Here is a 26,082-nt window from a genome sequence, read left to right as displayed (position 1 = left end):
CGGCCAGTAAACACCTTCCGACCGGATTCATGACTCGCATCCACTAGTACACTCATCCGCTATAGCCTGTACGTCACTGAATCTGAACAAACCCCCGCTATAATTTGACCGCAAATGAAATGTCAGAACGAATTCCGTTTATCGAATCAAACGACACTATCACCCCGCCATAATAAAGACCGGACGTCTTTGAATTCACCATCCGGAAGAAAATAAAAAGATCCGAACCGAAACCTAGGAGGCGACGCACTAAACGTGCGTTTCAGTTCGCATCGATGTTCCAGAACCGAAAGATTGTTCGAAAAAAGTGGTAGATAGCCGAAAAAAGTGACAGGGGTGCAACACGAGGACTTCCCAGGAGGTCACCCATCCTAGTACTACTCTCGCCCAAGCACGCTTAACTTCGGAGTTCTGATGGGATCCAGTGCATTTGTGCTGGTATGATCGCACCCAGCATGCCTCTCCATTGTCAAAGTAATAAAGAGTTTCCACTCGCATTGTCGTACGAAGTCCGTTTAAATGAAAGTGCGAAAAAATCCTGCTAGATGACACCGGATGGACGATCCGAGCATGTCGGAAAGCCGGATGACCGCCAGGGCTGTCATCGCGCGATGAATCTTCCCGAGTACCCCCGAATCAATATAAGAATCGCCACGATCTGACGGGCGGATCAAAAGTTATCGTCGGAACGATATTTGTGCACCAAGGGTAGCTCACGGCCAGTAAACACCTTCCGACCGGATTCATGACTCGCATCCACTAGTACACTCATCCGCTATAGCCTGTACGTCACTGAATCTGAACAAACCCCCGCTATAATTTGACCGCAAATGAAATGTCAGAACGAATTCCGTTTATCGAATCAAACGACACTATCACCCCGCCATAATAAAGACCGGACGTCTTTGAATTCACCATCCGGAAGAAAATAAAAAGATCCGAACCGAAACGTAGGAGGCGACGCACTAAACGTGCGTTTCAGTTCGCATCGATGTTCCAGAACCGAAAGATTGTTCGAAAAAAAGTGGTAGATAGCCGAAAAAAGTGACAGGGGTGCAACACGAGGACTTCCCAGGAGGTCACCCATCCTAGTACTACTCTCGCCCAAGCACGCTTAACTTCGGAGTTCTGATGGGATCCAGTGCATTTGTGCTGGTATGATCGCACCCAGCATGCCTCTCCATTGTCAAAGTAATAAAGAGTTTCCACTCGCATTGTCGTACGAAGTCCGTTTAAATGAAAGTGCGAAAAAATCCTGCTAGATGACACCGGATGGACGATCCGAGCATGTCGGAAAGCCGGATGACCGCCGTGGCTGTCATCGCGCGATTAATCTTCCCGAGTACCCCCGAATCAATATAAGAATCGCCACGATCTGACGGGCGGATCAAAAGTTATCGTCGAAACGATATTTGTGCACCAAGGGTAGCTCACGGCCAGTAAACACCTTCCGACCGGATTCATGACTTTCATCCACTAGTACACTCATCCGCTATAGCCTGTACGTCACTGAATCTGAACAAACCCCCGCTATAATTTGACCGCAAATGAAATGTCAGAACGAATTCCGTTTATCGAATCAAACGACACTATCACCCCGCCATAATAAAGACCGGACGTCTTTGAATTCACCATCCGGAAGAAAATAAAAAGATCCGAACCGAAACGTAGGAGGCGACGCACTAAACGTGCGTCTCAGTTCGCATCGATGTTCCAGAACCGAAAGATTGTTCGAAAAAAGTGGTAGATAGCCGAAAAAAGTGACAGGGGTGCAACACGAGGACTTCCCAGGAGGTCACCCATCCTAGTACTACTCTCGCCCAAGCACGCTTAACTTCGGAGTTCTGATGGGATCCAGTGCATTTGTGCTGGTATGATCGCACCCAGCATGCCTCTCCATTGTCAAAGTAATAAAGAGTTTCCACTCGCATTGTCGTACGAAGTCCGTTTAAATGAAAGTGCGAAAAAATCCTGCTAGATGACACCGGATGGACGATCCGAGCATGTCGGAAAGCCGGATGACCGCCAAGGCTGTCATCGCGCGATTAATCTTCCCGAGTACCCCCGAATCAATATAAGAATCGCCACGATCTGACGGGCGGATCAAAAGTTATCGTCGGAACGATATTTGTGCACCAAGGGTAGCTCACGGCCAGTAAACACCTTCCGACCGAATTCATGACTCGCATCCACTAGTACACTCATCCGCTATAGCCTGTACGTCACTGAATCTGAACAAACCCCCGCTATAATTTGACCGCAAATGAAATGTCAGAACGAATTCCGTTTATCGAATTAAACGACACTATCAGCCCGCCATAATAAAGACCGGACGTATTTGAACTCACTATCCGGCAGAAAATAAAAAGATCCCAACCGAAACGTAGGAGGCGTCGCACTAAACGTGCGTTTCAGTTCGCATCGATGTTCCAGAACCGAAAGATTGTTCGAAAAAAGTGGTAGATAACCGAAAAAAGTGACAGGGGTGCAACACGAGGACTTCCCAGGAGGTCACCCATCCTAGTACTACTCTCGCCCAAGCACGCTTAACTTCGGAGTTCTGATGGGATCCAGTGCATTTGTGCTGGTATGATCGCACCCAGCATGAGGACTTCCCAGGAGGTCACCCATCCTAGTACTACTCTCGCCCAAGCACGCTTAACTTCGGAGTTCTGATGGGATCCAGTGCATTTGTGCTGGTATGATCGCACCCAGCATGCCTCTCCATTGTCAAAGTAATAAAGAGTTTCCACTCGCATTGTCGTACGAAGTTCGTTTAAATGAAAGTGCGAAAAAATCCTGCTAGATGACACCGGATGGACGATCCGAGCATGTCGGGAAGCGGGATGACCGCCAGGGCCGTCAACGCGCGATTAATCTTCCCGAGTACCCCCGAATCAATATAAGAATCGCCACGATCTGACGGGCGGATCAAAAGTTATCGTCGGAACGATATTTGTGCACCAAGGGTACCTCACGGCCAGTAAACACCTTCCGACCGGATTCATGACTCGCATCCACTAGTACACTCATCCGCTATAGCCTGTACGTCACTGAATCTGAACAAACCCCAGCTATAATTTGACCGCAAATGAAATGTCAGAACGAATTCCGTTTATCGAATCAAACGACACTATCACCCCGCCATAATAAAGACCGGACGTCTTTGAATTCACCATCCGGAAGAAAATAAAAAGATCCGAACCGAAACGTAGGAGGCGACGCACTAAACGTGCGTTTCAGTTCGCATCGATGTTCCAGAACCGAAAGATTGTTCGAAAAAAAGTGGTAGATAGCCGAAAAAAGTGACAGGGGTGCAACACGAGGACTTCCCAGGAGGTCACCCATCCTAGTACTACTCTCGCCCAAGCACGCTTAACTTCGGAGTTCTGATGGGATCCAGTGCATTTGTGCTGGTATGATCGCACCCAGCATGCCTCTCCATTGTCAAAGTAATAAAGAGTTTCCACTCGCATTGTCGTACGAAGTCCGTTTAAATGAAAGTGCGAAAAAATCCTGCTAGATGACACCGGATGGACGATCCGAGCATGTCGGAAAGCCGGATGACCGCCGTGGCTGTCATCGCGCGATTAATCTTCCCGAGTACCCCCGAATCAATATAAGAATCGCCACGATCTGACGGGCGGATCAAAAGTTATCGTCGAAACGATATTTGTGCACCAAGGGTAGCTCACGGCCAGTAAACACCTTCCGACCGGATTCATGACTTTCATCCACTAGTACACTCATCCGCTATAGCCTGTACGTCACTGAATCTGAACAAACCCCCGCTATAATTTGACCGCAAATGAAATGTCAGAACGAATTCCGTTTATCGAATCAAACGACACTATCACCCCGCCATAATAAAGACCGGACGTCTTTGAATTCACCATCCGGAAGAAAATAAAAAGATCCGAACCGAAACGTAGGAGGCGACGCACTAAACGTGCGTCTCAGTTCGCATCGATGTTCCAGAACCGAAAGATTGTTCGAAAAAAGTGGTAGATAGCCGAAAAAAGTGACAGGGGTGCAACACGAGGACTTCCCAGGAGGTCACCCATCCTAGTACTACTCTCGCCCAAGCACGCTTAACTTCGGAGTTCTGATGGGATCCAGTGCATTTGTGCTGGTATGATCGCACCCAGCATGCCTCTCCATTGTCAAAGTAATAAAGAGTTTCCACTCGCATTGTCGTACGAAGTCCGTTTAAATGAAAGTGCGAAAAAATCCTGCTAGATGACACCGGATGGACGATCCGAGCATGTCGGAAAGCCGGATGACCGCCAAGGCTGTCATCGCGCGATTAATCTTCCCGAGTACCCCCGAATCAATATAAGAATCGCCACGATCTGACGGGCGGATCAAAAGTTATCGTCGGAACGATATTTGTGCACCAAGGGTAGCTCACGGCCAGTAAACACCTTCCGACCGAATTCATGACTCGCATCCACTAGTACACTCATCCGCTATAGCCTGTACGTCACTGAATCTGAACAAACCCCCGCTATAATTTGACCGCAAATGAAATGTCAGAACGAATTCCGTTTATCGAATTAAACGACACTATCAGCCCGCCATAATAAAGACCGGACGTATTTGAACTCACTATCCGGCAGAAAATAAAAAGATCCCAACCGAAACGTAGGAGGCGTCGCACTAAACGTGCGTTTCAGTTCGCATCGATGTTCCAGAACCGAAAGATTGTTCGAAAAAAGTGGTAGATAACCGAAAAAAGTGACAGGGGTGCAACACGAGGACTTCCCAGGAGGTCACCCATCCTAGTACTACTCTCGCCCAAGCACGCTTAACTTCGGAGTTCTGATGGGATCCAGTGCATTTGTGCTGGTATGATCGCACCCAGCATGAGGACTTCCCAGGAGGTCACCCATCCTAGTACTACTCTCGCCCAAGCACGCTTAACTTCGGAGTTCTGATGGGATCCAGTGCATTTGTGCTGGTATGATCGCACCCAGCATGCCTCTCCATTGTCAAAGTAATAAAGAGTTTCCACTCGCATTGTCGTACGAAGTTCGTTTAAATGAAAGTGCGAAAAAATCCTGCTAGATGACACCGGATGGACGATCCGAGCATGTCGGGAAGCGGGATGACCGCCAGGGCCGTCAACGCGCGATTAATCTTCCCGAGTACCCCCGAATCAATATAAGAATCGCCACGATCTGACGGGCGGATCAAAAGTTATCGTCGGAACGATATTTGTGCACCAAGGGTACCTCACGGCCAGTAAACACCTTCCGACCGGATTCATGACTCGCATCCACTAGTACACTCATCCGCTATAGCCTGTACGTCACTGAATCTGAACAAACCCCAGCTATAATTTGACCGCAAATGAAATGTCAGAACGAATTCCGTTTATCGAATCAAACGACACTATCACCCCGCCATAATAAAGACCGGACGTCTTTGAATTCACCATCCGGAAGAAAATAAAAAGATCCGAACCGAAACGTAGGAGGCGACGCACTAAACGTGCGTTTCAGTTCGCATCGATGTTCCAGAACCGAAAGATTGTTCGAAAAAAGTGGTAGATAGCCGAAAAAAGTGACAGGGGTGCAACACGAGGACTTCCCAGGAGGTCACCCATCCTAGTACTACTCTCGCCCAAGCACGCTTAACTTCGGAGTTCTGATGGGATCCAGTGCATTTGTGCTGGTATGATCGCACCCAGCATGCCTCTCCATTGTCAAAGTAATAAAGAGTTTCCACTCGCATTGTCGTACGAAGTCCGTTTAAATGAAAGTGCGAAAAAATCCTGCTAGATGACACCCGATGGACGATCCGAGCATGTCGGGAAGCCGGATGACCGCCAGGGCTGTCATCGCGCGATTAATCTTCCCGAGTACCCCCGAATCAATATAAGAATCGCCACGATCTGACGGGCGGATCAAAAGTTATCGTCGGAACGATATTTGTGCACCAAGGGTAGCTCACGGCCAGTAAACACCTTCCGACCGGATTCATGACTCGCATCCACTAGTACACTCATCCGCTATAGCCTGTACGTCACTGAATCTGAACAAACCCCCGCTATAATTTGACCGCAAATGAAATGTCAGAACGAATTCCGTTTATCGAATCAAACGACACTATCACCCCGCCATAATAAAGACCGGACGTCTTTGAATTCACCATCCGGAAGAAAATAAAAAGATCCGAACCGAAACCTAGGAGGCGACGCACTAAACGTGCGTTTCAGTTCGCATCGATGTTCCAGAACAGAAAGATTGTTCGAAAAAAGTGGTAGATAGCCGAAAAAAGTGACAGGGGTGCAACACGAGGACTTCCCAGGAGGTCACCCATCCTAGTACTACTCTCGCCCAAGCACGCTTAACTTCGGAGTTCTGATGGGATCCAGTGCATTTGTGCTGGTATGATCGCACCCAGCATGCCTCTCCATTGTCAAAGTAATAAAGAGTTTTCACTCGCATTGTCGTACGAAGTCCGTTTAAATGAAAGTGCGAAAAAATCCTGCTAGATGACACCGGATGGACAATCCGAGCATGTCGGGAAGCCGGATGACCGCCAGGGCTGTCATCGCGCGATGAATCTTCCCGAGTACCCCCGAATCAATATAAGAATCGCCACGATCTGACGGGCGGATCAAAAGTTATCGTCGGAACGATATTTGTGCACCAAGGGTAGCTCACGGCCAGTAAACACCTTCCGACCGGATTCATGACTCGCATCCACTAGTACACTCATCCGCTATAGCCTGTACGTCACTGAATCTGAACAAACCCCCGCTATAATTTGACCGCAAATGAAATGTCAGAACGAATTCCGTTTATCGAATCAAACGACACTATCACCCCGCCATAATAAAGACCGGACGTCTTTGAATTCACCATCCGGAAGAAAATAAAAAGATCCGAACCGAAACCTAGGAGGCGACGCACTAAACGTGCGTTTCAGTTCGCATCGATGTTCCAGAACCGAAAGATTGTTCGAAAAAAGTGGTAGATAGCCGAAAAAAGTGACAGGGGTGCAACACGAGGACTTCCCAGGAGGTCACCCATCCTAGTACTACTCTCGCCCAAGCACGCTTAACTTCGGAGTTCTGATGGGATCCAGTGCATTTGTGCTGGTATGATCGCACCCAGCATGCCTCTCCATTGTCAAAGTAATAAAGAGTTTCCACTCGCATTGTCGTACGAAGTCCGTTTAAATGAAAGTGCGAAAAAATCCTGCTAGATGACACCGGATGGACGATCCGAGCATGTCGGAAAGCCGGATGACCGCCAGGGCTGTCATCGCGCGATGAATCTTCCCGAGTACCCCCGAATCAATATCAGAATCGCCACGATCTGACGGGCGGATCAAAAGTTATCGTCGGAACGATATTTGTGCACCAAGGGTAGCTCACGGCCAGTAAACACCTTCCGACCGGATTCATGACTCGCATCCACTAGTACACTCATCCGCTATAGCCTGTACGTCACTGAATCTGAACAAACCCCCGCTATAATTTGACCGCAAATGAAATGTCAGAACGAATTCCGTTTATCGAATCAAACGACACTATCACCCCGCCATAATAAAGACCGGACGTCTTTGAATTCACCATCCGGAAGAAAATAAAAAGATCCGAACCGAAACGTAGGAGGCGACGCACTAAACGTGCGTTTCAGTTCGCATCGATGTTCCAGAACCGAAAGATTGTTCGAAAAAAAGTGGTAGATAGCCGAAAAAAGTGACAGGGGTGCAACACGAGGACTTCCCAGGAGGTCACCCATCCTAGTACTACTCTCGCCCAAGCACGCTTAACTTCGGAGTTCTGATGGGATCCAGTGCATTTGTGCTGGTATGATCGCACCCAGCATGCCTCTCCATTGTCAAAGTAATAAAGAGTTTCCACTCGCATTGTCGTACGAAGTCCGTTTAAATGAAAGTGCGAAAAAATCCTGCTAGATGACACCGGATGGACGATCCGAGCATGTCGGAAAGCCGGATGACCGCCAGGGCTGTCATCGCGCGATGAATCTTCCCGAGTACCCCCGAATCAATATAAGAATCGCCACGATCTGACGGGCGGATCAAAAGTTATCGTCGGAACGATATTTGTGCACCAAGGGTAGCTCACGGCCAGTAAACACCTTCCGACCGGATTCATGACTCGCATCCACTAGTACACTCATCCGCTATAGCCTGTACGTCACTGAATCTGAACAAACCCCCGCTATAATTTGACCGCAAATGAAATGTCAGAACGAATTCCGTTTATCGAATCAAACGACACTATCACCCCGCCATAATAAAGACCGGACGTCTTTGAATTCACCATCCGGAAGAAAATAAAAAGATCCGAACCGAAACGTAGGAGGCGACGCACTAAACGTGCGTTTCAGTTCGCATCGATGTTCCAGAACCGAAAGATTGTTCGAAAAAAAGTGGTAGATAGCCGAAAAAAGTGACAGGGGTGCAACACGAGGACTTCCCAGGAGGTCACCCATCCTAGTACTACTCTCGCCCAAGCACGCTTAACTTCGGAGTTCTGATGGGATCCAGTGCATTTGTGCTGGTATGATCGCACCCAGCATGCCTCTCCATTGTCAAAGTAATAAAGAGTTTCCACTCGCATTGTCGTACGAAGTCCGTTTAAATGAAAGTGCGAAAAAATCCTGCTAGATGACACCGGATGGACGATCCGAGCATGTCGGAAAGCCGGATGACCGCCGTGGCTGTCATCGCGCGATTAATCTTCCCGAGTACCCCCGAATCAATATAAGAATCGCCACGATCTGACGGGCGGATCAAAAGTTATCGTCGAAACGATATTTGTGCACCAAGGGTAGCTCACGGCCAGTTAACACCTTCCGACCGGATTCATGACTTTCATCCACTAGTACACTCATCCGCTATAGCCTGTACGTCACTGAATCTGAACAAACCCCCGCTATAATTTGACCGCAAATGAAATGTCAGAACGAATTCCGTTTATCGAATCAAACGACACTATCACCCCGCCATAATAAAGACCGGACGTCTTTGAATTCACCATCCGAAAGAAAATAAAAAGATCCGAACCGAAACGTAGGAGGCGACGCACTAAACGTGCGTCTCAGTTCGCATCGATGTTCCAGAACCGAAAGATTGTTCGAAAAAAGTGGTAGATAGCCGAAAAAAGTGACAGGGGTGCAACACGAGGACTTCCCAGGAGGTCACCCATCCTAGTACTACTCTCGCCCAAGCACGCTTAACTTCGGAGTTCTGATGGGATCCAGTGCATTTGTGCTGGTATGATCGCACCCAGCATGCCTCTCCATTGTCAAAGTAATCAAGAGTTTCCACTCGCATTGTCGTACGAAGTCCGTTTAAATGAAAGTGCGAAAAAATCCTGCTAGATGACACCGGATGGACGATCCGAGCATGTCGGAAAGCCGGATGACCGCCAAGGCTGTCATCGCGCGATTAATCTTCCCGAGTACCCCCGAATCAATATAAGAATCGCCACGATCTGACGGGCGGATCAAAAGTTATCGTCGGAACGATATTTGTGCACCAAGGGTAGCTCACGGCCAGTAAACACCTTCCGACCGGATTCATGACTCGCATCCACTAGTACACTCATCCGCTATAGCCTGTACGTCACTGAATCTGAACAAACCCCCGCTATAATTTGACCGCAAATGAAATGTCAGAACGAATTCCGTTTATCGAATTAAACGACACTATCAGCCCGCCATAATAAAGACCGGACGTATTTGAACTCACTATCCGGCAGAAAATAAAAAGATCCCAACCGAAACGTAGGAGGCGTCGCACTAAACGTGCGTTTCAGTTCGCATCGATGTTCCAGAACCGAAAGATTGTTCGAAAAAAGTGGTAGATAGCCGAAAAAAGTGACAGGGGTGCAACACGAGGACTTCCCAGGAGGTCACCCATCCTAGTACTACTCTCGCCCAAGCACGCTTAACTTCGGAGTTCTGATGGGATCCAGTGCATTTGTGCTGGTATGATCGCACCCAGCATGAGGACTTCCCAGGAGGTCACCCATCCTAGTACTACTCTCGCCCAAGCACGCTTAACTTCGGAGTTCTGATGGGATCCAGTGCATTTGTGCTGGTATGATCGCACCCAGCATGCCTCTCCATTGTCAAAGTAATAAAGAGTTTCCACTCGCATTGTCGTACGAAGTCCGTTTAAATGAAAGTGCGAAAATATCCTGCTAGATGACACCGGATGGACGATCCGAGCATGTCGGGAAGCGGGATGACCGCCAGGGCCGTCAACGCGCGATTAATCTTCCCGAGTACCCCCGAATCAATATAAGAATCGCCACGATCTGACGGGCGGATCAAAAGTTATCGTCGGAACGATATTTGTGCACCAAGGGTACCTCACGGCCAGTAAACACCTTCCGACCGGATTCATGACTCGCATCCACTAGTACACTCATCCGCTATAGCCTGTACGTCACTGAATCTGAACAAACCCCAGCTATAATTTGACCGCAAATGAAATGTCAGAACGAATTCCGTTTATCGAATCAAACGACACTATCACCCCGCCATAATAAAGACCGGACGTCTTTGAATTCACCATCCGGAAGAAAATAAAAAGATCCGAACCGAAACGTAGGAGGCGACGCACTAAACGTGCGTTTCAGTTCGCATCGATGTTCCAGAACCGAAAGATTGTTCGAAAAAAGTGGTAGATAGCCGAAAAAAGTGACAGGGGTGCAACACGAGGACTTCCCAGGAGGTCACCCATCCTAGTACTACTCTCGCCCAAGCACGCTTAACTTCGGAGTTCTGATGGGATCCAGTGCATTTGTGCTGGTATGATCGCACCCAGCATGCCTCTCCATTGTCAAAGTAATAAAGAGTTTCCACTCGCATTGTCGTACGAAGTCCGTTTAAATGAAAGTGCTAAAAAATCCTGCTAAATGACACCCGATGGACGATCCGAGCATGTCGGGAAGCCGGATGACCGTCAGGGCTGTCATCGCGCGATTAATCTTCCCGAGTACCCCCGAATCAATATAAGAATCGCCACGATCTGACGGGCGGATCAAAAGTTATCGTCGGAACGATATTTGTGCACCAAGGGTAGCTCACGGCCAGTAAACACCTTCCGACCGGATTCATGACTCGCATCCACTAGTACACTCATCCGCTATAGCCTGTACGTCACTGAATCTGAACAAACCCCCGCTATAATTTGACCGCAAATGAAATGTCAGAACGAATTCCGTTTATCGAATCAAACGACACTATCACCCCGCCATAATAAAGACCGGACGTCTTTGAATTCACCATCCGGAAGAAAATAAAAAGATCCGAACCGAAACCTAGGAGGCGACGCACTAAACGTGCGTTTCAGTTCGCATCGATGTTCCAGAACCGAAAGATTGTTCGAAAAAAGTGGTAGATAGCCGAAAAAAGTGACAGGGGTGCAACACGAGGACTTCCCAGGAGGTCACCCATCCTAGTACTACTCTCGCCCAAGCACGCTTAACTTCGGAGTTCTGATGGGATCCAGTGCATTTGTGCTGGTATGATCGCACCCAGCATGCCTCTCCATTGTCAAAGTAATAAAGAGTTTCCACTCGCATTGTCGTACGAAGTCCGTTTAAATGAAAGTGCGAAAAAATCCTGCTAGATGACACCCGATGGACGATCCGAGCATGTCGGGAAGCCGGATGACCGCTAGGGCTGTCATCGCGCGATTAATCTTCCCGAGTACCCCCGAATCAATATAAGAATCGCCACGATCTGACGGGCGGATCAAAAGTTATCGTCGGAACGATATTTGTGCACCAAGGGTAGCTCACGGCCAGTAAACACCTTCCGACCGGATTCATGACTTTCATCCACTAGTACACTCATCCGCTATAGCGTGTACGTCACTGAATCTAAACAAACCCCCGCTATAATTTGACCGCAAATGAAATGTCAGAACGAATTCCGTTTATCGAATCAAACGACACTATCACCCCGCTATAATAAAGACCGGACGTATTTGAATTCACTATCCGGCAGAAAATAAAAAGATCCCAACCGAAACGTAGGAGGCGTCGCACTAAACGTGCGTTTCAGTTCGCATCGATGTTCCAGAACCGAAAGATTGTTCGAAAAAAGTGGTAGATAGCCGAAAAAAGTGACAGGGGTGCAACACGAGGACTTCCCAGGAGGTCACCCATCCTAGTACTACTCTCGCCCAAGCACGCTTAACTTCGGAGTTCTGATGGGATCCAGTGCATTTGTGCTGGTATGATCGCACCCAGCATGCCTCTCCATTGTCAAAGTAATAAAGAGTTTCCACTCGCATTGTCGTACGAAGTCCGTTTAAATGAAAGTGCGAAAAAATCCTGCTAGATGACACCGGATGGACGATCCGAGCATGTCGGAAAGCCGGATGACCGCCAGGGCTGTCATCGCGCGATGAATCTTCCCGAGTACCCCCGAATCAATATAAGAATCGCCACGATCTGACGGGCGGATCAAAAGTTATCGTCGGAACGATATTTGTGCACCAAGGGTAGCTCACGGCCAGTAAACACCTTCCGACCGGATTCATGACTCGCATCCACTAGTACACTCATCCGCTATAGCCTGTACGTCACTGAATCTGAACAAACCCCCGCTATAATTTGACCGCAAATGAAATGTCAGAACGAATTCCGTTTATCGAATCAAACGACACTATCACCCCGCCATAATAAAGACCGGACGTCTTTGAATTCACCATCCGGAAGAAAATAAAAAGATCCGAACCGAAACCTAGGAGGCGACGCACTAAACGTGCGTTTCAGTTCGCATCGATGTTCCAGAACCGAAAGATTGTTCGAAAAAAGTGGTAGATAGCCGAAAAAAGTGACAGGGGTGCAACACGAGGACTTCCCAGGAGGTCACCCATCCTAGTACTACTCTCGCCCAAGCACGCTTAACTTCGGAGTTCTGATGGGATCCAGTGCATTTGTGCTGGTATGATCGCACCCAGCATGAGGACTTCCCAGGAGGTCACCCATCCTAGTACTACTCTCGCCCAAGCACGCTTAACTTCGGAGTTCTGATGGGATCCAGTGCATTTGTGCTGGTATGATCGCACCCAGCATGCCTCTCCATTGTCAAAGTAATAAAGAGTTTCCACTCGCATTGTCGTACGAAGTCCGTTTAAATGAAAGTGCGAAAATATCCTGCTAGATGACACCGGATGGACGATCCGAGCATGTCGGGAAGCGGGATGACCGCCAGGGCCGTCAACGCGCGATTAATCTTCCCGAGTACCCCCGAATCAATATAAGAATCGCCACGATCTGACGGGCGGATCAAAAGTTATCGTCGGAACGATATTTGTGCACCAAGGGTACCTCACGGCCAGTAAACACCTTCCGACCGGATTCATGACTCGCATCCACTAGTACACTCATCCGCTATAGCCTGTACGTCACTGAATCTGAACAAACCCCAGCTATAATTTGACCGCAAATGAAATGTCAGAACGAATTCCGTTTATCGAATCAAACGACACTATCACCCCGCCATAATAAAGACCGGACGTCTTTGAATTCACCATCCGGAAGAAAATAAAAAGATCCGAACCGAAACGTAGGAGGCGACGCACTAAACGTGCGTTTCAGTTCGCATCGATGTTCCAGAACCGAAAGATTGTTCGAAAAAAGTGGTAGATAGCCGAAAAAAGTGACAGGGGTGCAACACGAGGACTTCCCAGGAGGTCACCCATCCTAGTACTACTCTCGCCCAAGCACGCTTAACTTCGGAGTTCTGATGGGATCCAGTGCATTTGTGCTGGTATGATCGCACCCAGCATGCCTCTCCATTGTCAAAGTAATAAAGAGTTTCCACTGGCATTGTCGTACGAAGTCCGTTTAAATGAAAGTGCGAAAAAATCCTGCTAAATGACACCCGATGGACGATCCGAGCATGTCGGGAAGCCGGATGACCGTCAGGGCTGTCATCGCGCGATTAATCTTCCCGAGTACCCCCGAATCAATATAAGAATCGCCACGATCTGACGGGCGGATCAAAAGTTATCGTCGGAACGATATTTGTGCACCAAGGGTAGCTCACGGCCAGTAAACACCTTCCGACCGGATTCATGACTCGCATCCACTAGTACACTCATCCGCTATAGCCTGTACGTCACTGAATCTGAACAAACCCCCGCTATAATTTGACCGCAAATGAAATGTCAGAACGAATTCCGTTTATCGAATCAAACGACACTATCACCCCGCCATAATAAAAGACCGGACGTCTTTGAATTCACCATCCGGAAGAAAATAAAAAGATCCGAACCGAAACCTAGGAGGCGACGCACTAAACGTGCGTTTCAGTTCGCATCGATGTTCCAGAACCGAAAGATTGTTCGAAAAAAGTGGTAGATAGCCGAAAAAAGTGACAGGGGTGCAACACGAGGACTTCCCAGGAGGTCACCCATCCTAGTACTACTCTCGCCCAAGCACGCTTAACTTCGGAGTTCTGATGGGATCCAGTGCATTTGTGCTGGTATGATCGCACCCAGCATGCCTCTCCATTGTCAAAGTAATAAAGAGTTTCCACTCGCATTGTCGTACGAAGTCCGTTTAAATGAAAGTGCGAAAAAATCCTGCTAGATGACACCCGATGGACGATCCGAGCATGTCGGGAAGCCGGATGACCGCTAGGGCTGTCATCGCGCGATTAATCTTCCCGAGTACCCCCGAATCAATATAAGAATCGCCACGATCTGACGGGCGGATCAAAAGTTATCGTCGGAACGATATTTGTGCACCAAGGGTAGCTCACGGCCAGTAAACACCTTCCGACCGGATTCATGACTTTCATCCACTAGTACACTCATCCGCTATAGCGTGTACGTCACTGAATCTAAACAAACCCCCGCTATAATTTGACCGCAAATGAAATGTCAGAACGAATTCCGTTTATCGAATCAAACGACACTATCACCCCGCTATAATAAAGACCGGACGTATTTGAATTCACTATCCGGCAGAAAATAAAAAGATCCCAACCGAAACGTAGGAGGCGTCGCACTAAACGTGCGTTTCAGTTCGCATCGATGTTCCAGAACCGAAAGATTGTTCGAAAAAAGTGGTAGATAGCCGAAAAAAGTGACAGGGGTGCAACACGAGGACTTCCCAGGAGGTCACCCATCCTAGTACTACTCTCGCCCAAGCACGCTTAACTTCGGAGTTCTGATGGGATCCAGTGCATTTGTGCTGGTATGATCGCACCCAGCATGCCTCTCCATTGTCAAAGTAATCAAGAGTTTCCACTCGCATTGTCGTACGAAGTCCGTTTAAATGAAAGTGCGAAAAAATCCTGCTAGATGACACCGGATGGACGATCCGAGCATGTCGGAAAGCCGGATGACCGCCAAGGCTGTCATCGCGCGATTAATCTTCCCGAGTACCCCCGAATCAATATAAGAATCGCCACGATCTGACGGGCGGATCAAAAGTTATCGTCGGAACGATATTTGTGCACCAAGGGTAGCTCACGGCCAGTAAACACCTTCCGACCGGATTCATGACTCGCATCCACTAGTACACTCATCCGCTATAGCCTGTACGTCACTGAATCTGAACAAACCCCCGCTATAATTTGACCGCAAATGAAATGTCAGAACGAATTCCGTTTATCGAATTAAACGACACTATCAGCCCGCCATAATAAAGACCGGACGTATTTGAACTCACTATCCGGCAGAAAATAAAAAGATCCCAACCGAAACGTAGGAGGCGTCGCACTAAACGTGCGTTTCAGTTCGCATCGATGTTCCAGAACCGAAAGATTGTTCGAAAAAAGTGGTAGATAGCCGAAAAAAGTGACAGGGGTGCAACACGAGGACTTCCCAGGAGGTCACCCATCCTAGTACTACTCTCGCCCAAGCACGCTTAACTTCGGAGTTCTGATGGGATCCAGTGCATTTGTGCTGGTATGATCGCACCCAGCATGAGGACTTCCCAGGAGGTCACCCATCCTAGTACTACTCTCGCCCAAGCACGCTTAACTTCGGAGTTCTGATGGGATCCAGTGCATTTGTGCTGGTATGATCGCACCCAGCATGCCTCTCCATTGTCAAAGTAATAAAGAGTTTCCACTCGCATTGTCGTACGAAGTCCGTTTAAATGAAAGTGCGAAAATATCCTGCTAGATGACACCGGATGGACGATCCGAGCATGTCGGGAAGCGGGATGACCGCCAGGGCCGTCAACGCGCGATTAATCTTCCCGAGTACCCCCGAATCAATATAAGAATCGCCACGATCTGACGGGCGGATCAAAAGTTATCGTCGGAACGATATTTGTGCACCAAGGGTACCTCACGGCCAGTAAACACCTTCCGACCGGATTCATGACTCGCATCCACTAGTACACTCATCCGCTATAGCCTGTACGTCACTGAATCTGAACAAACCCCAGCTATAATTTGACCGCAAATGAAATGTCAGAACGAATTCCGTTTATCGAATCAAACGACACTATCACCCCGCCATAATAAAGACCGGACGTCTTTGAATTCACCATCCGGAAGAAAATAAAAAGATCCGAACCGAAACGTAGGAGGCGACGCACTAAACGTGCGTTTCAGTTCGCATCGATGTTCCAGAACCGAAAGATTGTTCGAAAAAAGTGGTAGATAGCCGAAAAAAGTGACAGGGGTGCAACACGAGGACTTCCCAGGAGGTCACCCATCCTAGTACTACTCTCGCCCAAGCACGCTTAACTTCGGAGTTCTGATGGGATCCAGTGCATTTGTGCTGGTATGATCGCACCCAGCATGCCTCTCCATTGTCAAAGTAATAAAGAGTTTCCACTCGCATTGTCGTACGAAGTCCGTTTAAATGAAAGTGCGAAAAAATCCTGCTAAATGACACCCGATGGACGATCCGAGCATGTCGGGAAGCCGGATGACCGTCAGGGCTGTCATCGCGCGATTAATCTTCCCGAGTACCCCCGAATCAATATAAGAATCGCCACGATCTGACGGGCGGATCAAAAGTTATCGTCGGAACGATATTTGTGCACCAAGGGTAGCTCACGGCCAGTAAACACCTTCCGACCGGATTCATGACTCGCATCCACTAGTACACTCATCCGCTATAGCCTGTACGTCACTGAATCTGAACAAACCCCCGCTATAATTTGACCGCAAATGAAATGTCAGAACGAATTCCGTTTATCGAATCAAACGACACTATCACCCCGCCATAATAAAGACCGGACGTCTTTGAATTCACCATCCGGAAGAAAATAAAAAGATCCGAACCGAAACCTAGGAGGCGACGCACTAAACGTGCGTTTCAGTTCGCATCGATGTTCCAGAACCGAAAGATTGTTCGAAAAAAGTGGTAGATAGCCGAAAAAAGTGACAGGGGTGCAACACGAGGACTTCCCAGGAGGTCACCCATCCTAGTACTACTCTCGCCCAAGCACGCTTAACTTCGGAGTTCTGATGGGATCCAGTGCATTTGTGCTGGTATGATCGCACCCAGCATGCCTCTCCATTGTCAAAGTAATAAAGAGTTTCCACTCGCATTGTCGTACGAAGTCCGTTTAAATGAAAGTGCGAAAAAATCCTGCTAGATGACACCCGATGGACGATCCGAGCATGTCGGGAAGCCGGATGACCGCTAGGGCTGTCATCGCGCGATTAATCTTCCCGAGTACCCCCGAATCAATATAAGAATCGCCACGATCTGACGGGCGGATCAAAAGTTATCGTCGGAACGATATTTGTGCACCAAGGGTAGCTCACGGCCAGTAAACACCTTCCGACCGGATTCATGACTTTCATCCACTAGTACACTCATCCGCTATAGCGTGTACGTCACTGAATCTAAACAAACCCCCGCTATAATTTGACCGCAAATGAAATGTCAGAACGAATTCCGTTTATCGAATCAAACGACACTATCACCCCGCTATAATAAAGACCGGACGTATTTGAATTCACTATCCGGCAGAAAATAAAAAGATCCCAACCGAAACGTAGGAGGCGTCGCACTAAACGTGCGTTTCAGTTCGCATCGATGTTCCAGAACCGAAAGATTGTTCGAAAAAAGTGGTAGATAGCCGAAAAAAGTGACAGGGGTGCAACACGAGGACTTCCCAGGAGGTCACCCATCCTAGTACTACTCTCGCCCAAGCACGCTTAACTTCGGAGTTCTGATGGGATCCAGTGCATTTGTGCTGGTATGATCGCACCCAGCATGCCTCTCCATTGTCAAAGTAATAAAGAGTTTCCACTCGCATTGTCGTACGAAGTCCGTTTAAATGAAAGTGCGAAAAAATCCTGCTAGATGACACCGGATGGACGATCCGAGCATGTCGGAAAGCCGGATGACCGCCAGGGCTGTCATCGCGCGATGAATCTTCCCGAGTACCCCCGAATCAATATAAGAATCGCCACGATCTGACGGGCGGATCAAAAGTTATCGTCGGAACGATATTTGTGCACCAAGGGTAGCTCACGGCCAGTAAACACCTTCCGACCGGATTCATGACTCGCATCCACTAGTACACTCATCCGCTATAGCCTGTACGTCACTGAATCTGAACAAACCCCCGCTATAATTTGACCGCAAATGAAATGTCAGAACGAATTCCGTTTATCGAATCAAACGACACTATCAGCCCGCCATAATAAAGACCGGACGTCTTTGAATTCACCATCCGGAAGAAAATAAAAAGATCCGAACCGAAACCTAGGAGGCGACGCACTAAACGTGCGTTTCAGTTCGCATCGATGTTCCAGAACCGAAAGATTGTTCGAAAAAAGTGGTAGATAGCCGAAAAAAGTGACAGGGGTGCAACACGAGGACTTCCCAGGAGGTCACCCATCCTAGTACTACTCTCGCCCAAGCACGCTTAACTTCGGAGTTCTGATGGGATCCAGTGCATTTGTGCTGGTATGATCGCACCCAGCATGAGGACTTCCCAGGAGGTCACCCATCCTAGTACTACTCTCGCCCAAGCACGCTTAACTTCGGAGTTCTGATGGGATCCAGTGCATTTGTGCTGGTATGATCGCACCCAGCATGCCTCTCCATTGTCAAAGTAATAAAGAGTTTCCACTCGCATTGTCGTACGAAGTCCGTTTAAATGAAAGTGCGAAAATATCCTGCTAGATGACACCGGATGGACGATCCGAGCATGTCGGGAAGCGGGATGACCGCCAGGGCCGTCAACGCGCGATTAATCTTCCCGAGTACCCCCGAATCAATATAAGAATCGCCACGATCTGACGGGCGGATCAAAAGTTATCGTCGGAACGATATTTGTGCACCAAGGGTACCTCACGGCCAGTAAACACCTTCCGACCGGATTCATGACTCGCATCCACTAGTACACTCATCCGCTATAGCCTGTACGTCACTGAATCTGAACAAACCCCAGCTATAATTTGACCGCAAATGAAATGTCAGAACGAATTCCGTTTATCGAATCAAACGACACTATCACCCCGCCATAATAAAGACCGGACGTCTTTGAATTCACCATCCGGAAGAAAATAAAAAGATCCGAACCGAAACGTAGGAGGCGACGCACTAAACGTGCGTTTCAGTTCGCATCGATGTTCCAGAACCGAAAGATTGTTCGAAAAAAGTGGTAGATAGCCGAAAAAAGTGACAGGGGTGCAACACGAGGACTTCCCAGGAGGTCACCCATCCTAGTACTACTCTCGCCCAAGCACGCTTAACTTCGGAGTTCTGATGGGATCCAGTGCATTTGTGCTGGTATGATCGCACCCAGCATGCCTCTCCATTGTCAAAGTAATAAAGAGTTTCCACTCGCATTGTCGTACGAAGTCCGTTTAAATGAAAGTGCGAAAAAATCCTGCTAAATGACACCCGATGGACGATCCGAGCATGTCGGGAAGCCGGATGACCGTCAGGGCTGTCATCGCGCGATTAATCTTCCCGAGTACCCCCGAATCAATATAAGAATCGCCACGATCTGACGGGCGGATCAAAAGTTATCGTCGGAACGATATTTGTGCACCAAGGGTAGCTCACGGCCAGTAAACACCTTCCGACCGGATTCATGACTCGCATCCACTAGTACACTCATCCGCTATAGCCTGTACGTCACTGAATCTGAACAAACCCCCGCTATAATTTGACCGCAAATGAAATGTCAGAACGAATTCCGTTTATCGAATCAAACGACACTATCACCCCGCCATAATAAAGACCGGACGTCTTTGAATTCACCATCCGGAAGAAAATAAAAAGATCCGAACCGAAACCTAGGAGGCGACGCACTAAACGTGCGTTTCAGTTCGCATCGATGTTCCAGAACCGAAAGATTGTTCGAAAAAAGTGGTAGATAGCCGAAAAAAGTGACAGGGGTGCAACACGAGGACTTCCCAGGAGGTCACCCATCCTAGTACTACTCTCGCCCAAGCACGCTTAACTTCGGAGTTCTGATGGGATCCAGTGCATTTGTGCTGGTATGATCGCACCCAGCATGCCTCTCCATTGTCAAAGTAATAAAGAGTTTCCACTCGCATTGTCGTACGAAGTCCGTTTAAATGAAAGTGCGAAAAAATCCTGCTAGATGACACCCGATGGACGATCCGAGCATGTCGGGAAGCCGGATGACCGCTAGGGCTGTCATCGCGCGATTAATCTTCCCGAGTACCCCCGAATCAATATAAGAATCGCCACGATCTGACGGGCGGATCAAAAGTTATCGTCGGAACGATATTTGTGCACCAAGGGTAGCTCACGGCCAGTAAACACCTTCCGACCGGATTCATGACTTTCATCCACTAGTACACTCATCCGCTATAGCGTGTACGTCACTGAATCTAAACAAACCCCCGCTATAATTTGACCGCAAATGAAATGTCAGAACGAATTCCGTTTATCGAATCAAACGACACTATCACCCCGCTATAATAAAGACCGGACGTATTTGAATTCACTATCCGGCAGAAAATAAAAAGATCCCAACCGAAACGTAGGAGGCGTCGCACTAAACGTGCGTTTCAGTTCGCATCGATGTTCCAGAACCGAAAGATTGTTCGAAAAAAGTGGTAGATAGCCGAAAAAAGTGACAGGGGTGCAACACGAGGACTTCCCAGGAGGTCACCCATCCTAGTACTACTCTCGCCCAAGCACGCTTAACTTCGGAGTTCTGATGGGATCCAGTGCATTTGTGCTGGTATGATCGCACCCAGCATGCCTCTCCATTGTCAAAGTAATAAAGAGTTTCCACTCGCATTGTCGTACGAAGTCCGTTTAAATGAAAGTGCGAAAAAATCCTGCTAGATGACACCGGATGGACGATCCGAGCATGTCGGAAAGCCGGATGACCGCCAGGGCTGTCATCGCGCGATGAATCTTCCCGAGTACCCCCGAATCAATATAAGAATCGCCACGATCTGACGGGCGGATCAAAAGTTATCGTCGGAACGATATTTGTGCACCAAGGGTAGCTCACGGCCAGTAAACACCTTCCGACCGGATTCATGACTCGCATCCACTAGTACACTCATCCGCTATAGCCTGTACGTCACTGAATCTGAACAAACCCCCGCTATAATTTGACCGCAAATGAAATGTCAGAACGAATTCCGTTTATCGAATCAAACGACACTATCACCCCGCCATAATAAAGACCGGACGTCTTTGAATTCACCATCCGGAAGAAAATAAAAAGATCCGAACCGAAACCTAGGAGGCGACGCACTAAACGTGCGTTTCAGTTCGCATCGATGTTCCAGAACCGAAAGATTGTTCGAAAAAAGTGGTAGATAGCCGAAAAAAGTGACAGGGGTGCAACACGAGGACTTCCCAGGAGGTCACCCATCCTAGTACTACTCTCGCCCAAGCACGCTTAACTTCGGAGTTCTGATGGGATCCAGTGCATTTGTGCTGGTATGATCGCACCCAGCATGAGGACTTCCCAGGAGGTCACCCATCCTAGTACTACTCTCGCCCAAGCACGCTTAACTTCGGAGTTCTGATGGGATCCAGTGCATTTGTGCTGGTATGATCGCACCCAGCATGCCTCTCCATTGTCAAAGTAATAAAGAGTTTCCACTCGCATTGTCGTACGAAGTCCGTTTAAATGAAAGTGCGAAAATATCCTGCTAGATGACACCGGATGGACGATCCGAGCATGTCGGGAAGCGGGATGACCGCCAGGGCCGTCAACGCGCGATTAATCTTCCCGAGTACCCCCGAATCAATATAAGAATCGCCACGATCTGACGGGCGGATCAAAAGTTATCGTCGGAACGATATTTGTGCACCAAGGGTACCTCACGGCCAGTAAACACCTTCCGACCGGATTCATGACTCGCATCCACTAGTACACTCATCCGCTATAGCCTGTACGTCACTGAATCTGAACAAACCCCAGCTATAATTTGACCGCAAATGAAATGTCAGAACGAATTCCGTTTATCGAATCAAACGACACTATCACCCCGCCATAATAAAGACCGGACGTCTTTGAATTCACCATCCGGAAGAAAATAAAAAGATCCGAACCGAAACGTAGGAGGCGACGCACTAAACGTGCGTTTCAGTTCGCATCGATGTTCCAGAACCGAAAGATTGTTCGAAAAAAGTGGTAGATAGCCGAAAAAAGTGACAGGGGTGCAACACGAGGACTTCCCAGGAGGTCACCCATCCTAGTACTACTCTCGCCCAAGCACGCTTAACTTCGGAGTTCTGATGGGATCCAGTGCATTTGTGCTGGTATGATCGCACCCAGCATGCCTCTCCATTGTCAAAGTAATAAAGAGTTTCCACTGGCATTGTCGTACGAAGTCCGTTTAAATGAAAGTGCGAAAAAATCCTGCTAAATGACACCCGATGGACGATCCGAGCATGTCGGGAAGCCGGATGACCGTCAGGGCTGTCATCGCGCGATTAATCTTCCCGAGTACCCCCGAATCAATATAAGAATCGCCACGATCTGACGGGCGGATCAAAAGTTATCGTCGGAACGATATTTGTGCACCAAGGGTAGCTCACGGCCAGTAAACACCTTCCGACCGGATTCATGACTCGCATCCACTAGTACACTCATCCGCTATAGCCTGTACGTCACTGAATCTGAACAAACCCCCGCTATAATTTGACCGCAAATGAAATGTCAGAACGAATTCCGTTTATCGAATCAAACGACACTATCACCCCGCCATAATAAAAGACCGGACGTCTTTGAATTCACCATCCGGAAGAAAATAAAAAGATCCGAACCGAAACCTAGGAGGCGACGCACTAAACGTGCGTTTCAGTTCGCATCGATGTTCCAGAACCGAAAGATTGTTCGAAAAAAGTGGTAGATAGCCGAAAAAAGTGACAGGGGTGCAACACGAGGACTTCCCAGGAGGTCACCCATCCTAGTACTACTCTCGCCCAAGCACGCTTAACTTCGGAGTTCTGATGGGATCCAGTGCATTTGTGCTGGTATGATCGCACCCAGCATGCCTCTCCATTGTCAAAGTAATAAAGAGTTTCCACTCGCATTGTCGTACGAAGTCCGTTTAAATGAAAGTGCGAAAAAATCCTGCTAGATGACACCCGATGGACGATCCGAGCATGTCGGGAAGCCGGATGACCGCTAGGGCTGTCATCGCGCGATTAATCTTCCCGAGTACCCCCGAATCAATATAAGAATCGCCACGATCTGACGGGCGGATCAAAAGTTATCGTCGGAACGATATTTGTGCACCAAGGGTAGCTCACGGCCAGTAAACACCTTCCGACCGGATTCATGACTTTCATCCACTAGTACACTCATCCGCTATAGCGTGTACGTCACTGAATCTAAACAAACCCCCGCTATAATTTGACCGCAAATGAAATGTCAGAACGAATTCCGTTTATCGAATCAAACGACACTATCACCCCGCTATAATAAAGACCGGACGTATTTGAATTCACTATCCGGCAGAAAATAAAAAGATCCCAACCGAAACGTAGGAGGCGTCGCACTAAACGTGCGTTTCAGTTCGCATCGATGTTCCAGAACCGAAAGATTGTTCGAAAAAAGTGGTAGATAGCCGAAAAAAGTGACAGGGGTGCAACACGAGGACTTCCCAGGAGGTCACCCATCCTAGTACTACTCTCGCCCAAGCACGCTTAACTTCGGAGTTCTGATGGGATCCAGTGCATTTGTGCTGGTATGATCGCACCCAGCATGCCTCTCCATTGTCAAAGTAATAAAGAGTTTCCACTCGCATTGTCGTACGAAGTCCGTTTAAATGAAAGTGCGAAAAAATCCTGCTAGATGACACCGGATGGACGATCCGAGCATGTCGGAAAGCCGGATGACCGCCAGGGCTGTCATCGCGCGATGAATCTTCCCGAGTACCCCCGAATCAATATAAGAATCGCCACGATCTGACGGGCGGATCAAAAGTTATCGTCGGAACGATATTTGTGCACCAAGGGTAGCTCACGGCCAGTAAACACCTTCCGACCGGATTCATGACTCGCATCCACTAGTACACTCATCCGCTATAGCCTGTACGTCACTGAATCTGAACAAACCCCCGCTATAATTTGACCGCAAATGAAATGTCAGAACGAATTCCGTTTATCGAATCAAACGACACTATCACCCCGCCATAATAAAGACCGGACGTCTTTGAATTCACCATCCGGAAGAAAATAAAAAGATCCGAACCGAAACCTAGGAGGCGACGCACTAAACGTGCGTTTCAGTTCGCATCGATGTTCCAGAACCGAAAGATTGTTCGAAAAAAGTGGTAGATAGCCGAAAAAAGTGACAGGGGTGCAACACGAGGACTTCCCAGGAGGTCACCCATCCTAGTACTACTCTCGCCCAAGCACGCTTAACTTCGGAGTTCTGATGGGATCCAGTGCATTTGTGCTGGTATGATCGCACCCAGCATGAGGACTTCCCAGGAGGTCACCCATCCTAGTACTACTCTCGCCCAAGCACGCTTAACTTCGGAGTTCTGATGGGATCCAGTGCATTTGTGCTGGTATGATCGCACCCAGCATGCCTCTCCATTGTCAAAGTAATAAAGAGTTTCCACTCGCATTGTCGTACGAAGTCCGTTTAAATGAAAGTGCGAAAATATCCTGCTAGATGACACCGGATGGACGATCCGAGCATGTCGGGAAGCGGGATGACCGCCAGGGCCGTCAACGCGCGATTAATCTTCCCGAGTACCCCCGAATCAATATAAGAATCGCCACGATCTGACGGGCGGATCAAAAGTTATCGTCGGAACGATATTTGTGCACCAAGGGTACCTCACGGCCAGTAAACACCTTCCGACCGGATTCATGACTCGCATCCACTAGTACACTCATCCGCTATAGCCTGTACGTCACTGAATCTGAACAAACCCCCGCTATAATTTGACCGCAAATGAAATGTCAGAACGAATTCCGTTTATCGAATCAAACGACACTATCACCCCGCCATAATAAAGACCGGACGTCTTTGAATTCACCATCCGGAAGAAAATAAAAAGATCCGAACCGAAACGTAGGAGGCGACGCACTAAACGTGCGTTTCAGTTCGCATCGATGTTCCAGAACCGAAAGATTGTTCGAAAAAAGTGGTAGATAGCCGAAAAAAGTGACAGGGGTGCAACACGAGGACTTCCCAGGAGGTCACCCATCCTAGTACTACTCTCGCCCAAGCACGCTTAACTTCGGAGTTCTGATGGGATCCAGTGCATTTGTGCTGGTATGATCGCACCCAGCATGCCTCTCCATTGTCAAAGTAATAAAGAGTTTCCACTCGCATTGTCGTACGAAGTCCGTTTAAATGAAAGTGCGAAAAAATCCTGCTAAATGACACCCGATGGACGATCCGAGCATGTCGGGAAGCCGGATGACCGCCAGGGCTGTCATCGCGCGATTAATCTTCCCGAGTACCCCCGAATCAATATAAGAATCGCCACGATCTGACGGGCGGATCAAAAGTTATCGTCGGAACGATATTTGTGCACCAAGGGTAGCTCACGGCCAGTAAACACCTTCCGACCGGATTCATGACTCGCATCCACTAGTACACTCATCCGCTATAGCCTGTACGTCACTGAATCTGAACAAACCCCCGCTATAATTTGACCGCAAATGAAA

At 48.4% G+C, this 26,082-nt stretch overlaps 35 non-coding genes across 35 annotated transcripts; all 35 read right to left on the bottom strand.

The window, feature by feature from the left end:
* Positions 1-333: 333 nt before the first annotated feature.
* LOC143872059 (5S ribosomal RNA) lies at positions 334-452 on the bottom strand. Its single transcript, XR_013246817.1, has one exon. It is a non-coding gene; the product is annotated as a 5S ribosomal RNA (ribosomal RNA).
* A 598-nt stretch (positions 453-1,050) lies between these two features.
* Positions 1,051-1,169, bottom strand: LOC143872057 (5S ribosomal RNA). The gene has a single exon (XR_013246815.1). It is a non-coding gene; the product is annotated as a 5S ribosomal RNA (ribosomal RNA).
* A 597-nt stretch (positions 1,170-1,766) lies between these two features.
* LOC143872056 (5S ribosomal RNA) lies at positions 1,767-1,885 on the bottom strand. Its single transcript, XR_013246814.1, has one exon. It is a non-coding gene; the product is annotated as a 5S ribosomal RNA (ribosomal RNA).
* A 597-nt stretch (positions 1,886-2,482) lies between these two features.
* Positions 2,483-2,601, bottom strand: LOC143872055 (5S ribosomal RNA). The gene has a single exon (XR_013246813.1). It is a non-coding gene; the product is annotated as a 5S ribosomal RNA (ribosomal RNA).
* A 710-nt stretch (positions 2,602-3,311) lies between these two features.
* LOC143872054 (5S ribosomal RNA) lies at positions 3,312-3,430 on the bottom strand. Its single transcript, XR_013246812.1, has one exon. It is a non-coding gene; the product is annotated as a 5S ribosomal RNA (ribosomal RNA).
* A 597-nt stretch (positions 3,431-4,027) lies between these two features.
* LOC143872053 (5S ribosomal RNA) lies at positions 4,028-4,146 on the bottom strand. The gene has a single exon (XR_013246811.1). It is a non-coding gene; the product is annotated as a 5S ribosomal RNA (ribosomal RNA).
* Positions 4,147-4,743: 597 nt separating this feature from the next.
* Positions 4,744-4,862, bottom strand: LOC143872052 (5S ribosomal RNA). Its single transcript, XR_013246810.1, has one exon. It is a non-coding gene; the product is annotated as a 5S ribosomal RNA (ribosomal RNA).
* Positions 4,863-5,571: 709 nt separating this feature from the next.
* LOC143872051 (5S ribosomal RNA) lies at positions 5,572-5,690 on the bottom strand. Its single transcript, XR_013246809.1, has one exon. It is a non-coding gene; the product is annotated as a 5S ribosomal RNA (ribosomal RNA).
* A 597-nt stretch (positions 5,691-6,287) lies between these two features.
* LOC143872050 (5S ribosomal RNA) lies at positions 6,288-6,406 on the bottom strand. The gene has a single exon (XR_013246808.1). It is a non-coding gene; the product is annotated as a 5S ribosomal RNA (ribosomal RNA).
* A 597-nt stretch (positions 6,407-7,003) lies between these two features.
* On the bottom strand, positions 7,004-7,122 carry LOC143872049 (5S ribosomal RNA). The gene has a single exon (XR_013246807.1). It is a non-coding gene; the product is annotated as a 5S ribosomal RNA (ribosomal RNA).
* Positions 7,123-7,720: 598 nt separating this feature from the next.
* LOC143872048 (5S ribosomal RNA) lies at positions 7,721-7,839 on the bottom strand. The gene has a single exon (XR_013246806.1). It is a non-coding gene; the product is annotated as a 5S ribosomal RNA (ribosomal RNA).
* A 598-nt stretch (positions 7,840-8,437) lies between these two features.
* On the bottom strand, positions 8,438-8,556 carry LOC143872046 (5S ribosomal RNA). Its single transcript, XR_013246804.1, has one exon. It is a non-coding gene; the product is annotated as a 5S ribosomal RNA (ribosomal RNA).
* A 597-nt stretch (positions 8,557-9,153) lies between these two features.
* LOC143872045 (5S ribosomal RNA) lies at positions 9,154-9,272 on the bottom strand. The gene has a single exon (XR_013246803.1). It is a non-coding gene; the product is annotated as a 5S ribosomal RNA (ribosomal RNA).
* A 597-nt stretch (positions 9,273-9,869) lies between these two features.
* LOC143872044 (5S ribosomal RNA) lies at positions 9,870-9,988 on the bottom strand. Its single transcript, XR_013246801.1, has one exon. It is a non-coding gene; the product is annotated as a 5S ribosomal RNA (ribosomal RNA).
* Positions 9,989-10,697: 709 nt separating this feature from the next.
* LOC143872043 (5S ribosomal RNA) lies at positions 10,698-10,816 on the bottom strand. The gene has a single exon (XR_013246800.1). It is a non-coding gene; the product is annotated as a 5S ribosomal RNA (ribosomal RNA).
* A 597-nt stretch (positions 10,817-11,413) lies between these two features.
* On the bottom strand, positions 11,414-11,532 carry LOC143872042 (5S ribosomal RNA). Its single transcript, XR_013246799.1, has one exon. It is a non-coding gene; the product is annotated as a 5S ribosomal RNA (ribosomal RNA).
* A 597-nt stretch (positions 11,533-12,129) lies between these two features.
* Positions 12,130-12,248, bottom strand: LOC143872041 (5S ribosomal RNA). The gene has a single exon (XR_013246798.1). It is a non-coding gene; the product is annotated as a 5S ribosomal RNA (ribosomal RNA).
* Positions 12,249-12,845: 597 nt separating this feature from the next.
* On the bottom strand, positions 12,846-12,964 carry LOC143872040 (5S ribosomal RNA). The gene has a single exon (XR_013246797.1). It is a non-coding gene; the product is annotated as a 5S ribosomal RNA (ribosomal RNA).
* A 709-nt stretch (positions 12,965-13,673) lies between these two features.
* On the bottom strand, positions 13,674-13,792 carry LOC143872039 (5S ribosomal RNA). Its single transcript, XR_013246796.1, has one exon. It is a non-coding gene; the product is annotated as a 5S ribosomal RNA (ribosomal RNA).
* A 598-nt stretch (positions 13,793-14,390) lies between these two features.
* LOC143872038 (5S ribosomal RNA) lies at positions 14,391-14,509 on the bottom strand. Its single transcript, XR_013246795.1, has one exon. It is a non-coding gene; the product is annotated as a 5S ribosomal RNA (ribosomal RNA).
* A 597-nt stretch (positions 14,510-15,106) lies between these two features.
* On the bottom strand, positions 15,107-15,225 carry LOC143872037 (5S ribosomal RNA). Its single transcript, XR_013246794.1, has one exon. It is a non-coding gene; the product is annotated as a 5S ribosomal RNA (ribosomal RNA).
* A 597-nt stretch (positions 15,226-15,822) lies between these two features.
* On the bottom strand, positions 15,823-15,941 carry LOC143872035 (5S ribosomal RNA). The gene has a single exon (XR_013246792.1). It is a non-coding gene; the product is annotated as a 5S ribosomal RNA (ribosomal RNA).
* Positions 15,942-16,650: 709 nt separating this feature from the next.
* LOC143872034 (5S ribosomal RNA) lies at positions 16,651-16,769 on the bottom strand. Its single transcript, XR_013246791.1, has one exon. It is a non-coding gene; the product is annotated as a 5S ribosomal RNA (ribosomal RNA).
* Positions 16,770-17,366: 597 nt separating this feature from the next.
* LOC143872033 (5S ribosomal RNA) lies at positions 17,367-17,485 on the bottom strand. The gene has a single exon (XR_013246790.1). It is a non-coding gene; the product is annotated as a 5S ribosomal RNA (ribosomal RNA).
* A 597-nt stretch (positions 17,486-18,082) lies between these two features.
* On the bottom strand, positions 18,083-18,201 carry LOC143872032 (5S ribosomal RNA). Its single transcript, XR_013246789.1, has one exon. It is a non-coding gene; the product is annotated as a 5S ribosomal RNA (ribosomal RNA).
* A 597-nt stretch (positions 18,202-18,798) lies between these two features.
* On the bottom strand, positions 18,799-18,917 carry LOC143872031 (5S ribosomal RNA). Its single transcript, XR_013246788.1, has one exon. It is a non-coding gene; the product is annotated as a 5S ribosomal RNA (ribosomal RNA).
* A 709-nt stretch (positions 18,918-19,626) lies between these two features.
* LOC143872030 (5S ribosomal RNA) lies at positions 19,627-19,745 on the bottom strand. The gene has a single exon (XR_013246787.1). It is a non-coding gene; the product is annotated as a 5S ribosomal RNA (ribosomal RNA).
* Positions 19,746-20,342: 597 nt separating this feature from the next.
* Positions 20,343-20,461, bottom strand: LOC143872028 (5S ribosomal RNA). The gene has a single exon (XR_013246786.1). It is a non-coding gene; the product is annotated as a 5S ribosomal RNA (ribosomal RNA).
* Positions 20,462-21,058: 597 nt separating this feature from the next.
* On the bottom strand, positions 21,059-21,177 carry LOC143872027 (5S ribosomal RNA). The gene has a single exon (XR_013246785.1). It is a non-coding gene; the product is annotated as a 5S ribosomal RNA (ribosomal RNA).
* Positions 21,178-21,774: 597 nt separating this feature from the next.
* Positions 21,775-21,893, bottom strand: LOC143872026 (5S ribosomal RNA). The gene has a single exon (XR_013246784.1). It is a non-coding gene; the product is annotated as a 5S ribosomal RNA (ribosomal RNA).
* Positions 21,894-22,602: 709 nt separating this feature from the next.
* Positions 22,603-22,721, bottom strand: LOC143872025 (5S ribosomal RNA). Its single transcript, XR_013246783.1, has one exon. It is a non-coding gene; the product is annotated as a 5S ribosomal RNA (ribosomal RNA).
* A 598-nt stretch (positions 22,722-23,319) lies between these two features.
* LOC143872023 (5S ribosomal RNA) lies at positions 23,320-23,438 on the bottom strand. The gene has a single exon (XR_013246781.1). It is a non-coding gene; the product is annotated as a 5S ribosomal RNA (ribosomal RNA).
* Positions 23,439-24,035: 597 nt separating this feature from the next.
* LOC143872022 (5S ribosomal RNA) lies at positions 24,036-24,154 on the bottom strand. The gene has a single exon (XR_013246780.1). It is a non-coding gene; the product is annotated as a 5S ribosomal RNA (ribosomal RNA).
* Positions 24,155-24,751: 597 nt separating this feature from the next.
* Positions 24,752-24,870, bottom strand: LOC143872021 (5S ribosomal RNA). The gene has a single exon (XR_013246779.1). It is a non-coding gene; the product is annotated as a 5S ribosomal RNA (ribosomal RNA).
* Positions 24,871-25,579: 709 nt separating this feature from the next.
* On the bottom strand, positions 25,580-25,698 carry LOC143872020 (5S ribosomal RNA). The gene has a single exon (XR_013246778.1). It is a non-coding gene; the product is annotated as a 5S ribosomal RNA (ribosomal RNA).
* Positions 25,699-26,082: the final 384 nt, after the last annotated feature.

This window comes from Tasmannia lanceolata, unplaced genomic scaffold (assembly GCF_043159265.1).
Source record: "Tasmannia lanceolata isolate RefF3 unplaced genomic scaffold, GAP_Taslan_0.1 ptg000003l, whole genome shotgun sequence".
NCBI classification, from domain to species: Eukaryota; Viridiplantae; Streptophyta; class Magnoliopsida; order Canellales; family Winteraceae; genus Tasmannia; species Tasmannia lanceolata.
This window is presented reverse-complemented; position numbering and strand designations above follow the sequence as displayed.